This window comes from Pinus tabuliformis, chromosome 5_2, assembly GCF_031772625.1.
Source record: "Pinus tabuliformis cultivar Carrire ecotype Pingquan chromosome 5_2, CPIR1, whole genome shotgun sequence".
Classification (NCBI taxonomy): Eukaryota; Viridiplantae; Streptophyta; class Pinopsida; order Pinales; family Pinaceae; genus Pinus; species Pinus tabuliformis.
In genome coordinates this window covers 145,174,274-145,190,258 of record NC_142306.1, presented here as the reverse complement: position 1 = coordinate 145,190,258, position 15,985 = coordinate 145,174,274, and the positions used below count along the sequence as shown (strand labels likewise).

The 15,985-nt window shown below is 32.6% G+C and overlaps 1 pseudogene across 1 annotated transcript; it reads right to left on the bottom strand.

Moving 5' to 3' along the window:
• Positions 1-5,250: 5,250 nt before the first annotated feature.
• LOC149157939 (65-kDa microtubule-associated protein 1-like) lies at positions 5,251-8,797 on the bottom strand (annotated as a pseudogene). The gene is made up of 7 exons (XR_016261650.1): positions 8,447-8,797; positions 8,142-8,348; positions 7,782-8,033; positions 7,008-7,217; positions 6,449-6,608; positions 6,123-6,274; positions 5,251-6,029 (listed from the first exon to the last, which is right to left on the bottom strand). The product of XR_016261650.1 is annotated as a 65-kDa microtubule-associated protein 1-like (transcript).
• Positions 8,798-15,985: the final 7,188 nt, after the last annotated feature.

The window sequence follows — 15,985 nt, the reverse complement described above, 5'->3', positions numbered from 1 at the left end:
ATCATCTCAGTTTATCAAGGAATATGTGTTTGAATTGAAAATGAAAAATCTGTAAGTAATTGGACTGACAGGAAAATACTTTCTTTGGTATCTGGTAATCAGTTGCTTGGACACACTTGAAACTTAACAGTATCAAGAATCTGCTGGCTTCTTTCTATGTATTCAGATTATTATATTTTCTTAATATAATCTATGATGGTTTTTCTCTCTGGAAAAAAAATAATAATAAATAAATAAAATAAAATAAAAAATTAAATAAATAAATAAATAAATAAATAAAAATAAATAAATAAATAAAAAATAAATAAATAAATAATAAAAAAAATAAAAAAATCCAATGGCACTTGGAGATAAAATTGCTCTAGTTTCATTAAATCCAATGGAATTCCCCTTTGTTAAATCCAATAGCGCTTGGAGATAAAATTGCTGTAGTTTTTTATATCATAAAACTTTCAAGTTATATATAAAGGATTATCAAATTGATTTTTTAAAAATATTCTGGCACATACAAGTTTCATGCTTGAGGTGCACAATAATAGCCAAGATCAATCATGTTAAGAAGAAAACAATGTAATCACAATATTCAATGTGTTTCTTTGTTATTAAGTCATCCAATCATCTATTAGTCCAATTCAAAATTTGGTGGTCATGGGGCCTCTTGAGTGCATTACAATTCAGATGAGAAGGCCATAAATAAGGCTTAATTATTCAGAACAATTTTTTTATGGATTTTTATTTGTTGGATACAAATTACCTATCAACTTCTTATCAAGGTTATGATAATATAATGGTATTTTTGGGATTTACAATGGTAGTGTACTTAGCTTCATAGCAATTCTAGATTTACAAAAATCTCTCTAACTATCTTGAGAACATAATTATAGAAATGATGTCCAAGTCTCTTAATCTTAAAGTTGATGTGGATTTCAATTAAATACTTACCATAGTTGTCTTAACAGAGATCTACGAAATGGACTTTAATTAAGAAGGACCTAAAAATCTCAATTCAATTCTTCAATATATTTAACAAATTCAGAAGTTTATTAGTGAATATCTAACAACTTTATTTAGATTTTCTATGAAGGCTTTTCCAACTTAGTCTCTATCATACAATTAAAGTTTTACTCTTGTATTCAAATTTATGAACATACATGAACTACTGGCCCTTGAAAGGCATGCCAAATGTTTTTTTAACATGACTGGTGTAAACTCAACCAATGATATTTGAGATACACTAGTAGTCTTCCACTACTAGCCAACCAACAAGACTCTTCAAGAGATTTAGGAACAAAATACCTTCACACTTACATGAATGCCTTTTGGTTCAAGAGGGAGTTTATTTCTATATTTTCAAGGTATCCATATAATCAAGACTTACCCTAAGAACTATTCTCTTGAATTTCAACAAATGTATGCATTCATTCATACGGATACACAATTAAAAGAAAAAAACCATCTTTGAGTTTTAACTAGTAATCATATAATTTTCGCGTAATCCATAAACAATAAATTTTATAAACACAACACGTTGATCATTCTTCCTAATAGACTACAGAGATATTTATCTTAAAATTTCTCAGTGCTAGCAATCAATATCGGAAGGAGGCTTCTCTTTCTAACCATGAGCTCTTATACACATAAAATTTCTACAAATTGACCACCCCTTACCTAGGTCATGATACCACAAGGGTAAATTTTCCAAAATTAGATATATGGGTTAGGTGAAGGCAACTCCATCCTAAACATGAAAACATCATAGAAATTTCTTACCTACTAAGCACGGGGTTGCCAGAAATTCCTTTCAGCTAGCTTGCATGGAAATATGGAGGTCCCTTCACTTCTCTAGAATCCCTAGATGATTTATTTTCCCATTTCTTATCTTTCTTGCCCAAAACACATTAATTTATGATCCCCTCAATTAAGCTAAGTTCCGGAGCACTTCAACAAGTATTTCGAATGCAAAATTCATTTTTGGTGAATCTAGAACACATTGAAAATGCTCCAATTGAAATCAAATATTTTATGACATGTTCGGGCACCAAAACACAATTTATTCACCTAGAGTGCTTCAGCCTACATTCTACTATGGATTAAAAACATTATCCCTCACGATTTTCAATGCTTCTAGCATTATGGTATCATTAATCTCTATGTAAGGCTAAATGCATGTGCAAACAATTTTTTCACTTGAATTTTCCATTTGTGGGTCTCTACCTCTTCCATAATTTTCCATATTGAATATCATATGTTGCCACGTAACCACATGTTTTTCCTATTTTTTCTAAACAAACCCATCAATTAGATTCAAATTCCAAGCAATGTACTCAACCCATTCCCTCCATTGAATTATGAATCACCATTTTATGGTTAGCCTCAACTTCCATAATCATAAGGGTGAATATTCATACTAAATCATTCTCAATCAATGAGCTATATGGAAATATGAAAGTGGTAGATTTGGATTCAAATTTCGTGGAAAAACTTTGGTAAGATAATTCTTGCAACCTCCTCACTATTTCCCCTCTCATTGTATCATGTTCCATGTCAGTGCTCATATTCCTAGTTAGTTTCTCAACATTTTTAATTAAGAAAGAAATACATGTACATATTGTTCAAAGTTTAACCAATTCAATATTTGCATGCTAATTCAAGGAATAATAACACAACTAATTACAATCTTAACCCGAGGATGAAAATGGGTATGTTATAACCAACACGGTTAACCCTTACAATATAAATTGGGGTAAACACATTCCCAACATTATTGTTTGCATTATATAGTTGTTTCTTTTGGCTAGTTGTGGATTAAGAAGATGCTTTGCGATTAGCTACACAACTATATCTTTTAATATATATCACACACTTCCTTGTAACATGTTAAGGCTACATTCACCTCCCTAGTGGGCCAATTCTCCCTTGTGTAAGTAATCACAGTTTGTAATATCTAAAATCGCTTGCTTTATCCATCTTTCCTTATGTCTACCTACAACTCATCTTGACAATATCAAAAAATAGGTTCCGCATTCTATTGCATCTTAAGTTGACCTAACATTGCTTTATTGCTTAGTCACCATCATGACCTTTAATAAAAGAAATGACAAGGCTAATAATATCTCCTCCTCCATCCATGAAGCTTTCAGCTAGTTTGGGATCTTGGTCACCAATATTCCTCAAATCCCTTCCTTAAATTGTTCCTTGTCCCTGGAATATGACTGATAGAGCACTAGTGCAAATAGAATAAAGTATCTCTCTATCGTGCTCTTAACCTATAAATGTACAAATCAACTAAAAGGATGATCAAAATGTTGCATGGTTGATATTTTATAAATTATAGTTTAATGTGTGACCTATACTTCATAGATATTAGGAAGCTTCACTAAGCCTCTGCAACCACTCATAAAGATTCATTAGAAATTTAACCTGGTAAATATCATAAAATTTTTCATCCTACCTTTATTCTTTAAACTAATTCATAGTTCATCATAACAACATAGATTATTTTATAAAAAATCCTGGAAATATTATTAACAAACCAATTTTGTACTTATACCTTAAAAAACCTCTACTTATTTCTATTGAGATCCCATACCTAGCATGATGCATTTCTAACAACAAATCAGTTTGTTGGCTTTAGATTGAAAATTAGAGTCTAGGATGCCATCCAACAAATATTAGATTAATGTAGTTTAACATTAACATATTCCATACATAAAATAAGAAGTCTCACCCGAGATGCATTTCCTAAATCTTCAATAAGCAGGGATCACAAAAGAATAAAAAGTTAACCTTATCAACTTGTATTTCCACTATTATCAATTATTCATAAATCATTCACAATATCATTAAAAAAAAACCATAGTAATAAGCACCATAATAGAAATATGACAATCATCACATTAAGAAAGTGATTAAGGAAAAAAAATACATTATTTATGTAAAATAATGAACTACGAGAAAAGCAAAAAGTAATTTAGGCCATGTATTCAATCAAAAACATTGTGCGAATAATTAACAACAGCCCACCATATTCTTATTTCAACCATTTTTAACATTAAAATCATCAATCATTTCCAACCACAATTAAAAAAACTACATAAAAACACTCAACTAATAATCCTTTACTTAAACCTTACAACCTAATCTATACAATATAATTCGAATACGCACACTCTTCATCCAAAATCTTAAAATAACTACCAAAATCTACTAAACAAATGCATGTGACTCCTACATATAAGTCTCCAACAACATTTACGCATAAGAATTAGAGATAACACTCTAAAAATCAACAGCTTTGTTCTATCCAGCCCACTTTTCTATTTAGCTACTTTGTGCGATAGAATTTAAAGCTATTGAACAAATGCATATCACTCAGACATACAAGTCTCCAACAACATTTATCCATAAGAATTAGGAATAAACACTCTAAAAATCAACAACTTTGTTCTATCCCACCCACCGTTCTAATTCGCTTGTTTGTGGTGGTAAAATCTACGTGTTTTCCAAAATACACAGTGTCATTGTAATTCCATGTTTGTTTATCCAACGCTAATTTGACTTATCATCCCAAATATAAAGGACCCACATTGACATAGCACTAGACCTTGATCACGCTCATGAGAATTGGTGTCATGTAATCTCAAGTTAATAAGTGATTGGGAATGAATCAAGCGGTAATCCAATTTGTTACATTATCATATTGTACCAAGGATATGAATACAACTAGCAATTGTCCCAAAAGGTACAAAGGGAGGCCGATAGACTTGTGAAGTTGGAATTGCTGAATTTCTATAAAAGATTAAAAAGTACAAGTATTTTTCTAAAAAATATAAAAAATAGAAAATAATGAATATTGGAAACCACATGACATCTACAGTCTAAATTATTTTATTAATATATATATATATATATATATATATATAAATTAATTAAAATTTCAATTGTATTGTCAATTTGGGTATTGGTTAACTTTTACACAAACATATGCTTCCACAATTGTAACTCTCCTCCAACATTGATTCATATTCTTCGTGAAACTTGCAGTTCCAATTTTGAGGAAAGGGTTCTGGTATGAAATGCTACCAACATTTACCAGACCTACATATCTACTTAAAGCGAAAGCATCGGCCCTCTCACTAGGAAGCAGCAATACTATTCATCATTTAAATTTTCTCTAAAATAATGAATATCAATTGCAATGAGACGTTGTACCAGACCCACTAATTAATTTTTTCTTAAAGGCCACCATGATCAAAGCTTTTGGTTCTTGCAGGAAGGAAGACCCACAGAGGCAATCATTGTGAGCATAAGCAGAAGCGGGGAAAACAATTAAGGTTTTCGCTTGTGGAATCTGACCACAGAGACGATTGTTTCTTAGATTCATATGCTTCAAATGCTTCAGACCCAACATATGCCCTGGAATTTTCCCTTTGAAACCGTTCCATGACAGATCCAACCATCTCAGCTCCTTTAGCTCGCCCATGGGCCTTGGTATCTTGTCCACCATCCGATTTCTTGAGAAATCCAGGCCCTCAATTTTCTTTAACATGGAGATCGAAGTTGGAACATTACCCTTAAAACGATTAACTGATAAGTCCATGCGCTCTCCATTGATCTCCGAGATCCTGCCTGTGATCTCGTTGTTGGCCAAATTGATGAACTCTAGGCATCCCCCTAGGGATGGGCAAGAATATGAGATATGGTCACTGAAGAGTTTCTTTATAGACCCATACAATTTATTTGAATGAAGATCAAGAACTGAGATGGAATCAGGCAAGGAAACCTTAGAGAGATACATTCATCTTCTCTCTACATCTAGTAGCGGGGCAAAGTAACATCGAGGTCTTCCTCTCAGAGTGATAAATTCAGCGTTCAGTGTTTTCTCTGCATCTAGCAGCAAGGGCAAAGTAACATTGTGGTCTTCCTCTCAGAGTGATAAATTCAAGGAGCTTGCTAACAGCTGCCCGCGCCCTCTCAGCACGCTTCAAGGTAAGGTGTGCACCCCTGCTTGCGTTGTACCGGTTTTCATCCTGTCAAAGTTATCAATATTCCACATGCTTGTGTCACAATGAGGAAAATTTAGACAACAAAATTCCACTATCTCTAGTTCTTGTCTTCCTTACCTTGTTATAATCTTCAAGCCAATGCTCTTCTTCACAAGCAGTTAACCATTTTTCAATTCTTTCCAAGATTTCTTTCCTTCTAAATGCTTATTCTTTAGTCTTTGAAATTTTCTCTTCAATGCTCTCAAGAAGCTTGGAAGGGTCAACTAACACTGTGAACAAATAAAAGGAAAACAAATAAGTATCACCTAACAGGTAGGAATTACTCCAATAATTTTATCAAAGATATGTTCTCCCTACAATGAATTATTATTGTTTAAGTATATACCATGAAAAGAGATTACCAGATATGAGCAGTAAAAGAAACAATACCCAAGAGAACTTACTAGAATCCATGGAGGCAATTGACTTGTCCAGTGCAGTATTACTTTCAGCAATGAGATGTGTTCTCCTGCAAATTTCTTCTAACTCTGTTCACTTTTTAAGAACAAGCTCCTTCATCTTACTTCCTTTTAGCTCCTCAAGTCTTGAAACCTCTACTTCAACCTGTATCATCATAATTTGACTAAGAATCTAAACAAACAAGCTAGCTCGCACCACATCAATATGCATAAATACTACATGCATGCATGCAGAGGATCATCCAAATTTCTCAAGCCTACATGGTTAATAAATTCCATAGACATGGCATTGGGAGAACATATTTCATGCTCTGAAGTTGCAATGTTGCAGGTGACATTCTGGAACATCTGTTGCTCTTCCATAGGGGTGTCCATTAGATTCCAAAGCTCCAACATAGTTGTGGCCAAGTCTTGAAGTTGGAGATATGAAAAAATCAAAAGAATCATCCCAATGCACCACATTATGTTGCAATACAGATCAGGGTAATAGAAACCAACAAAACAAGGGGTAAACAAATTGCATGGGCAATCTCATGAAAATAACCTTTTGCATTCGATTCTTTTTTTCTTCTCGCAATGTTTGAATTGTTGCAGCCAACCTATCAACAGTGTCATTACTAATGCTCTTGGATTGTTCAGACTCATCCAAGCTTGGATGCACATCTGTTACTGTACGTACAAAATCCAAGCCAAGGACAGAGCATAATCCATGGATTGTGTTGACAAATTCGATGACTTTGTAGAGACGCTCACTCTACATCAAAAACGAATGGCAAAAGAACACATCAGATACACAAAAATACATTAAAAAACAAAGGCAAAAGGACCGATCATAAATTCAAAAGACATATCCACAGATTACAAATAAACAAGGGGTTTAGACACTTGAATTAATTGAGAAAATTAAAAGTATTTAAAAATTAAAGGAACTATGATAGATTTGTTAGCAAAACTCAAACCCCATTAAAATCATAAATGTGTAAAACTGGGTCCTCATGAATTTCGGCTCTATGCATGAGACGAAACCCATCCCACAGTGATACAACACGCTGCACTGGCTCCATCAAGCTTGATCTTTTCAAAGCAATTTATACATCAATCCACATCTTATCACCATTTTCTTACCAATTTTTTGTAAGCTTGAACTTGTTTTCTTGCTATAAATTTTTGGTTTTTTGGAACATAGTTAATACGGTTAAACCCATAAAATACCCTAATAGACTCGGTAAATCCTAACTCTCTTTAGGGTTATCCCACATTGCAGCTATTAGCAAAAGCATAAGACAAAATAAAATAGTGAAGCAATAGTAATTCTTACCTTTTCTCTTTGAAGCGATTGAAGTTGCTTCTGGTATTCTTCAAAATTCCTAAGAGATAGATCATTTTCATCCACTGAAATGGCGGATAGACTAAGCTCTACACGTCCCAAAATTTCATTTGAAATCTTCTAAATCTGCATTTTAACATCCCAAATTTGCTGAATCCGTTCATCTTTTCTCCGGCACATTTCTTCCAATAGAGGAGTTATCGCTTCCAACTGCTCCTTCAGGCTCCATGCTCTTCTGTCTCCCTAAAATAGAGCAGGTAAAACCAATATCAGAGTCTTGTAAGATTTAAAGTTCAAAATGAAAGCATGATATAAACTGTAAAGGCATATTTTTGGTCTTGTTATTTTAACCTGTTTAGGCATGGAAGGGCAAACACCAAGGGCAGAATAAATGGATGTGAGCTCTGCTTCGGAATTGGAAATAGCCTAGTGAAGCTAAGCCCATGATCGATTTGATTGATCTACTTTCCATCTGTAAACTTCCAAGCATTCTTGTTCAAGCTGGAGCAACATTTTATCTCTTTCCTCGTCCGGCTCGCCCATTTCGTCCCATATTGACTGAAATTGAGCATATTTTTAGCCACAAAACCACTGTACAATCCATAGCATATTTTTCATGGTTAGCTGAAATAAATATAAGAAACATTAAACATTACCTGGAGCTCGTAAAGAAGAGATCCACAAGTTGTCTCCAGTTGCATTAACTGATCGTTCTGCAAGCTCGGCATTCTGAACGTATGCCCTACACCGGAGACATTTTGATTATGATAAACGGAACCGTGGAACAAACCATAAATTATGAAATTAACAGAGGATTCCTCTTCCAGCAGAAACCAGAAGCTTTATTGCAGTAGGTCGTGGAAGAGAACAGGAAGAGCTGAAAGCAGAAAGAGGAGGAACAGAAATGGAAAGCAATTTTGGTTAAACTAGATGCCAGTTGGAGTTGGACGCCATCATGGAAGAGCCTGGAAACATTGCAGCAGGTCGTGGAAGAGAACAGGAAGAGAAGAAAGCGGAAAGAGGAGGAACATAAATGGAAAGTATTTTTGGTTAAACCAGATGCCAGTTGGAGTTGCACGTCAGATGTCAATCATATGCCAATTGGAGTTGCACGCCAGATGTCAATCATAGAAAGAAAAGGTAGACGAAAAAACTCATTCAAAGGAAGGCCTATCGGCCTAATAAAACTCGTTTAAGATTGGATCTTGCACAACTAATTATCATAATGCATTGTGTAATACACAAATCTAAGATTTTTAACCTTCTATATATATATATATATATAATTAATGATTTCTATGAGTTTTGTTACCAAGGCGTATATCAATCAATCACATTAACATCATAATAATAACACTTAAATCACTTATAACAATTATATTATGTTAATAATGATACTTCAACCACTTATAACAACAAGCAACAGGATTTGATTATATAAATAAAAAATTTAAATATTTTCCAAATAGTATTTATGATAGATTTGGCTATATAAATAAATAAAATTTTAAAGATTTTTGGATGGTGGGGAGTGAAAAAACTAGCCAAGTCAGTTGTGCCCTCTTCCAGCAGTTACTAGGTGGATGGTTGATGGTTGATGGAGAGGTGAGGTGTATGCATGGTCAGTGTTTGTATGTCTAATGATCGTTCTATATGAGGTTGATCTTTTCTTCCACAAAAAAGGTATTTCATACACTAATTTAGTCTCTTTATTTCCCGTGACATTAAACTTAGATTATTAAATTATTATTATAAAACATATAAAGTAGTTGTTATTTTGATTGAATTTCTATTTTTATTTTTTACTTGGAAAATTTTGGGCATTGGGTATTGCTACTAGGCTAGCTAACCATTAGTATAGACTCACTTAACACTGCAACACAAAACTTACCAAACTTGAACCTTTTGGCACAACCATCCAACCTAAAATCGATTGACATATTAGAATTTTGATTTCCAATAAATAGTAAATTAAATATTTTGGTTCCATCCATAATTCTTATTTAAGTTTGGAGCACTCAAGTTTGATATATTAGTTCGTAGTAATTCTCTTATAATATTTTCATATTAATATAAATTTAAAAATATACATATTATAATAATAAAAATAAAAACAAATCACCCCAAGGAATGTAGGGGTGTATTATTAAGTCACTCCGTGATATGAAATGTACTCGTTCAAAACTCTTTGGGAAAAAATCCAATCATGTTAAGGGTTAGTGTGTCTATCCAACTTAAATACTACTAAATACTACTGAGACAATTTAAATACCAATAAAACAACTTAAATACCCATACCCAACTTAAATACCACGATTTACCACATATCACAAACCACGTGACAAACAAATAAATCACAAAATTTCCCTGTTTTAAATTTTTTAAATTTTAATAAAATTATATATATATTCAAAATCTTACTAAATCCAAACTATTTTATATATAAACATTTAATGTCTTAAATCTACAATCTCAATAATTTTTAATTAAATTTCAAATAAATTTATCCCAAAGTATACATAAAATAGATTTATATCCATAGATAACATTTACACTTAATCAATAATATATAAAATATTTATTACTTACTTAAGGAGATTATGTAACATTCATTACAATACTCTAAATATCTATTTATTACCAACGCTGCATTCCCACAGTCATGACTCGGCTCTAAATATTTATTTTCTACCACCTATGCAGATCCAAAGAGCATTGAATGTTTTAAAGGCAATCAATATGCACTTCAGAGAGCTGTGTAGAATCAATATACGTATTATCGAATTTGCAGTTATCCGTGCTGTTAAGAATTAATTTATAATTGCTTTAAGATTTAATTATAATATAATATTATAAATTTATAATTGCTTTAAGATTTAATTATAATATAATATTATTAATTTAATTTTAAATGGTAATAATTTGATTTTAAAGTTATAATAAAAATGGTATATATATAAAATAAAAATCCGAAGTGGACATAGTTGCTCTGACATTAAAGTTAGACCTTAAATTACAGTATAAAATTAAATGCATTACACTCAATAATATAATGTTTAGTTGCTCTGACATTAAAGTTAGACCTTTAATTTTTAAAAGAAAACAAATTCGGACAGTATAAAATTAAATGCATTACACTAAATAATATAATGTTTAGTTGCTCTGACATTAAAGTTAGACCTTTAATTTTTAAAAGAAAACAAATTCGGACAGTATAAAATTAAATGCATTACACTAAATAATATAATGTTTAATATTAACTTAATTATTTGACCTGGCTCTGTCATTAAATCTAGAAATAAATTCGGCCAGTATAAAATTAAATGCAGTTGTCTATAACGCGACTTTTTGAAAGCCTTTCCGGCGGGTTTTTCCGGTCGAATTCCGGCCGGAATTTATTGGAATCGCAAGTTTGATAGCTAGTTTCTGCACAATGAAAGCATCCTAAGGGTTTTCCAGGGTGCTGAATCCAAATATGCAGTGAAAAAACCATTTTAACTGCAACAAATCAAGATTTAGCCTCAATTTCTTCCGCCGGATTCTGTCACCGGAATCTCCAAAAAGTCGCATTATAGACAACTCCAAATTAAATGCATTACAATAAATAATATAATGTCTAATAACTTTATATGTCATATTAACCTAATTATTTGACCTGGTTTATGTTTTGAGAATGTAATAAACATAAAGATGTTTTTATATCTTAGACCATTTACTTAGTAATGAGAAGTAGTGTCATTTTTTTAGATTAGCTGTTTATGTTTTTTGCCTTGAAAGTTATGGAAATTCTGATCATATTTTGAAAATATACGGCAATGATTTTTGTAAATCCAAGTAAACGCTGTTAAACTTCATAATTTTAGGTGTCTTAGTGGTTTTTGATGATGCTGAATCCATTTCCACCATCAAAAACATGATTCAAACAGTGCATCTACAAGATTTTTTGAATTTTTTTTGCCCAGATTCCGACCACTTTTGCCATCCAGACAATTCCTTGGCCTCCATAGACGACTCCTTTAAATTAGAACAAATACATAATCCCACCTATACAACTGGACCACAATCACGCACACTCAATGGCCCAAGATATATTTGTTGAGGATAATTCTTAAAATAAGCTATGTAATCACTGACAAATTAGCCAGCAAATTTTGTGTTCTGAGTTATCAGAATTAGTGCAACAAATTAATAGATTAGGGACAACATATTAGTCAGATAATGGATAATCAAATTAGAAATATGTCGGCTATATAATAATGTATTCATTGCTCCTATGGAGATATGGGATTCCAATGAGAGTTCAACTCATCGATTGAGAACTTCTATTATTTTTTTTCATTAGTTTTGTTTATGTTTTCATATGTATGCTCTTGATAGATTTAATGGTATCAGAGCTAGGTTAAGAGAATTGATTTATATGTAAAGTGTGTGTTGTTGACAGGAGATTTCAAAAGTTTGTGAAATTTATTTGTAAGAGTTTTCATAATTTTGTGAAGCCTGTGCAAATTCAAGCTATTGGTGGAAGTGCTCAGCAATTAGCAGCAATGGCCAACAATATGAATATTTCTCAACCACAAATACCAGTGTTTAAAGGTGAGAACTTTGGTTTTTGGAGCATTAAGATGAAAACATTGTTTCTCTCACAAGATTTGTGGTATTTCGTAGAGAATGGATATACAGAACTACATACTCAAACACTTGCTCGCTAGACTCAAGACCAAAGAAACCAGCTAAAGGAAAATCATAAGAAAGATTCAAAGGCTCTCTTCCTAATCTAGCAAGCAGTGCATGATTCTATTTTTCCAAGACTAGTTGGAGTAAAAAAATCAAAGGAGGCATGGGATGCATTGCAACAAGCATATCAAGGAATTGATAAGGTAAAAATTGATAAGTTGCAGTCCTTAAGAAGATAATTTGAAACATTTTGCATGCAAAACTCTGAATCGATTCAAGATTTTCTCACTAGACTTATGGGTATAGTGAATGAAATTAGGTCTTATGGAAAAGATTTAAAAGATCAAAAAATTGTTGAGAAGATTTTAAGAAGTTTGCCTGAAAAATTGGATGGGGTTGTTGTTGCTATTGAGGAGTCTAAGGATCTAACTCAGTTGTTTGTGAATGAGCTAATGGGGTCTCTTCAATCTCATAAGCAAAGAATCAATAGATCTTCTGAAAAATCTATTGAGCAAGCTTTTCAAGCAAGAGGAAATATTTTTAAAGACAAAAGTGGTTCCTCTCATGAGGAAAGCCATAACAATTTTTGAAGAGGAAGAGGAAGAGGACAAACATACAAAGGACGCAGAGGTACAGGAAGATTTATTTATTATTTTCTTTTTTGCATACAACAAAGGAAGAGGTAATGATGACAGTGATGGAGGTAAAAGATTTAATAAATCCCAAGTTCAGTGTTTTTATTGTAAACAATTTGGCCATTATGAAAGAAATTGTTGGAAAGAAAACAACAAGTTAATTTTTCTGAAGAAAGAGAAGAGGTTGGCACTTTATTCTTGGCTTCTGATTCAACTAATAATTCCAAAGAGGTGTGGCTTATGGATAGTGGTTGCATCAATCACATGACAGGAAACACAGGTGGCTTTGTGCAAATAGATGAATCTACAAAACCTGATGTACTATTGGGAGATAACAAGCTAGTTGAAGCTAAAGGTAAGGGAACAATTGTTGTGAGGACAAAACAAGGAAAACCAAAGCACATTAATGATGTTTTATATGTTCCTGGTCTAGCACATAATTTGTTGAGTGTGGGGCAACTCCTTGAAAAGGGATATTTAATTTTTTTCAAGGACAAGCAATGCATAATCTATGATAAAGATGATCACAATAAAATTATTGTTAAGACTAATATGCTTCAAAATAGAATTTTTGCTTTCAATCTCCCTTGTGAAGCAAGTACAACATTAAATGTTGCTTATGATGATAATTCCTCGCTATGGCACATAAGGTATGGACATTTGAATATGAAAGCCCTGAAATTGTTATATAACAAGCAAATGGTCAAAGGGTTACCACTTATTGATTCTACTTATAAAGTTTGTGAAGGGTGTATTCTTGGTAAGCAACATAGAGATTCATTTTCACTAGGAAAATCATGGAGAGCAAGTAAACCATTGGAACTAGTGCATGCAGATATATGTGGTCCTATGAAAACCTTGTCTCTCAACAAAAATAAGTATTTCATTATTTTTGTAGATTATTTTAGTAGAAGAACATGGCTATATTTCATTAAAGAAAAATCTGATGCATTTGTCATATTTCAACAATTTAAAGCTCTTGTGGAAAAGAAAAGTGGTTATTGTCTAAAAACCTTACGCACAGATAGAGGGGGAGAATTCACTTCTAGTAAGTTTGATTCTTATTGTAAAATGAATGGCATTCAAAGGCAATTGACAGCTATTTATACTCCCCAACAAAATGGCATTGCTGAATGAAAGAATAGAACACTTGTTGAGATGACTAGGAGCATGATGAAAGGTAAAAACCTTCCAAACATTTTTTGGGCTAAAGTTGTAGCTACATCTGTTTATTTTCTTAATAGATGCCCAACAAGAAGTGTGCAAAATATTACCCCTTATGAAGCATGGTGTGGAAGAAAACCCAATATTTCTCATTTAAGAGTCTTTGGTTGCATTGCCTATGCTCATGTTCCTACTGAAAAGAGAAGAAAGCTTGATGATAAAAGTGTGAAATGCATTTTTATTAGATATTGTGGGGAAACCAAAGGTTATAGATTGTACAATTCACAAATTTAAAAATTAATGATTAGTCGTGATGTGTTATTTGACGAGAAATAAGAATGGCAATGGAATCATGATGTGCAACAACAAACTCCAAGTATTGTTGTACAAGAAGATGAATCTTTTGTCTCTTCAAATCCATCCAGTAATACAAATACTTCAAAGGCCACATCCACTCCATCATCTTCTGCTACTTCAAGTCCTGTTTCAAGTCCAAGTCCTCCTCGAAAAAAGACAAAATCTTTAAATGAAATTTATGGATATACTAATTTTGCTTTGATGTCTCAGATTGAAGCAGAGACAAGGTGTTTTGAAGATGCAATAAAAGATTTATTTTGGTGCAAAGCAATGGATGAAGAGATGGAAACGATTAAAAAGAATGAAACATGGGAGTTTGTGGATCCTCCTACTCAAAAAGAAGTCATTGGGGTGAAATGGTTATAGAAAACCAAGTATGCAGCTGATGGATCAATACAAAGGCACAAAGCATGGTTAGTAGCAAAGGGATATGCTCAACAACTAGGTATTGACTACAATGAAACATATGCTCATGTTGCAAGATTTGATATAATCAGAACTGTTTTGGCATTGGCAGCACAATATAAATGGTTAGTTTATCAATTTGATGTTAAATCAGCCTTTCTGAATGGTGAGTTGAAAGAAGATGTATATGTTCACCAACCCCAAGGATATGAAGAAACAGGAAATGAACACAAAGTATGCAAACTGAAAAAGGCTCTTTATGGACTTAAACAAGCGCCAAGAGCATGGTACAATAGAATTGACACTTATTTTTTGAAAAAGGAATTTAATAGAAGTGAAAATGAACACAAATTATATATCAAGTCAAATGGTAATGATATAATAATAGTGTGCTTATATGTAGATGACTTGATATACACATAGTCAAGTGGTTTGTTAGTGGAAGAGTTGAGACAGGCTATGATGATTGAATTTGAAATCACTGATTTGGGTTTGCTCCATTATTTTCTTGGCATAGAAGTGACATAGATGAATGATGGAATTTTTATTTCACAAGAAAAATGTTTTTCAAATCTTCTTAAAAAATGGAAAATGAGAAACTGTAAACTCATGAGCACACCCATGAATACAAATGAAAAATTTCTTGTAGAAGATGGAGCTGAAAAGGTAGATGCTCAATTCTATAGGAGTCTGGTAGGACACTTTTTGTATCTTACTACCACTAGGCCTGATATTATGCATGCAATGGGCTTGATTTCCATATTCATGCAAATTCCAAGTAAGATTCATTTTGGAGCAGCAAAAATAATTTTGAGGTATCTCTGTGGAACAAGAAATTATGGAATTTGGTATACTTCATCAAATAATTTTGGGTCGGTTGGTTGGTTATATAGATAGTGATTGGGCTGGATCTTTTGATGATAGAAAAATCACTTCAAGTTATGTATTCAGCCTTGGATC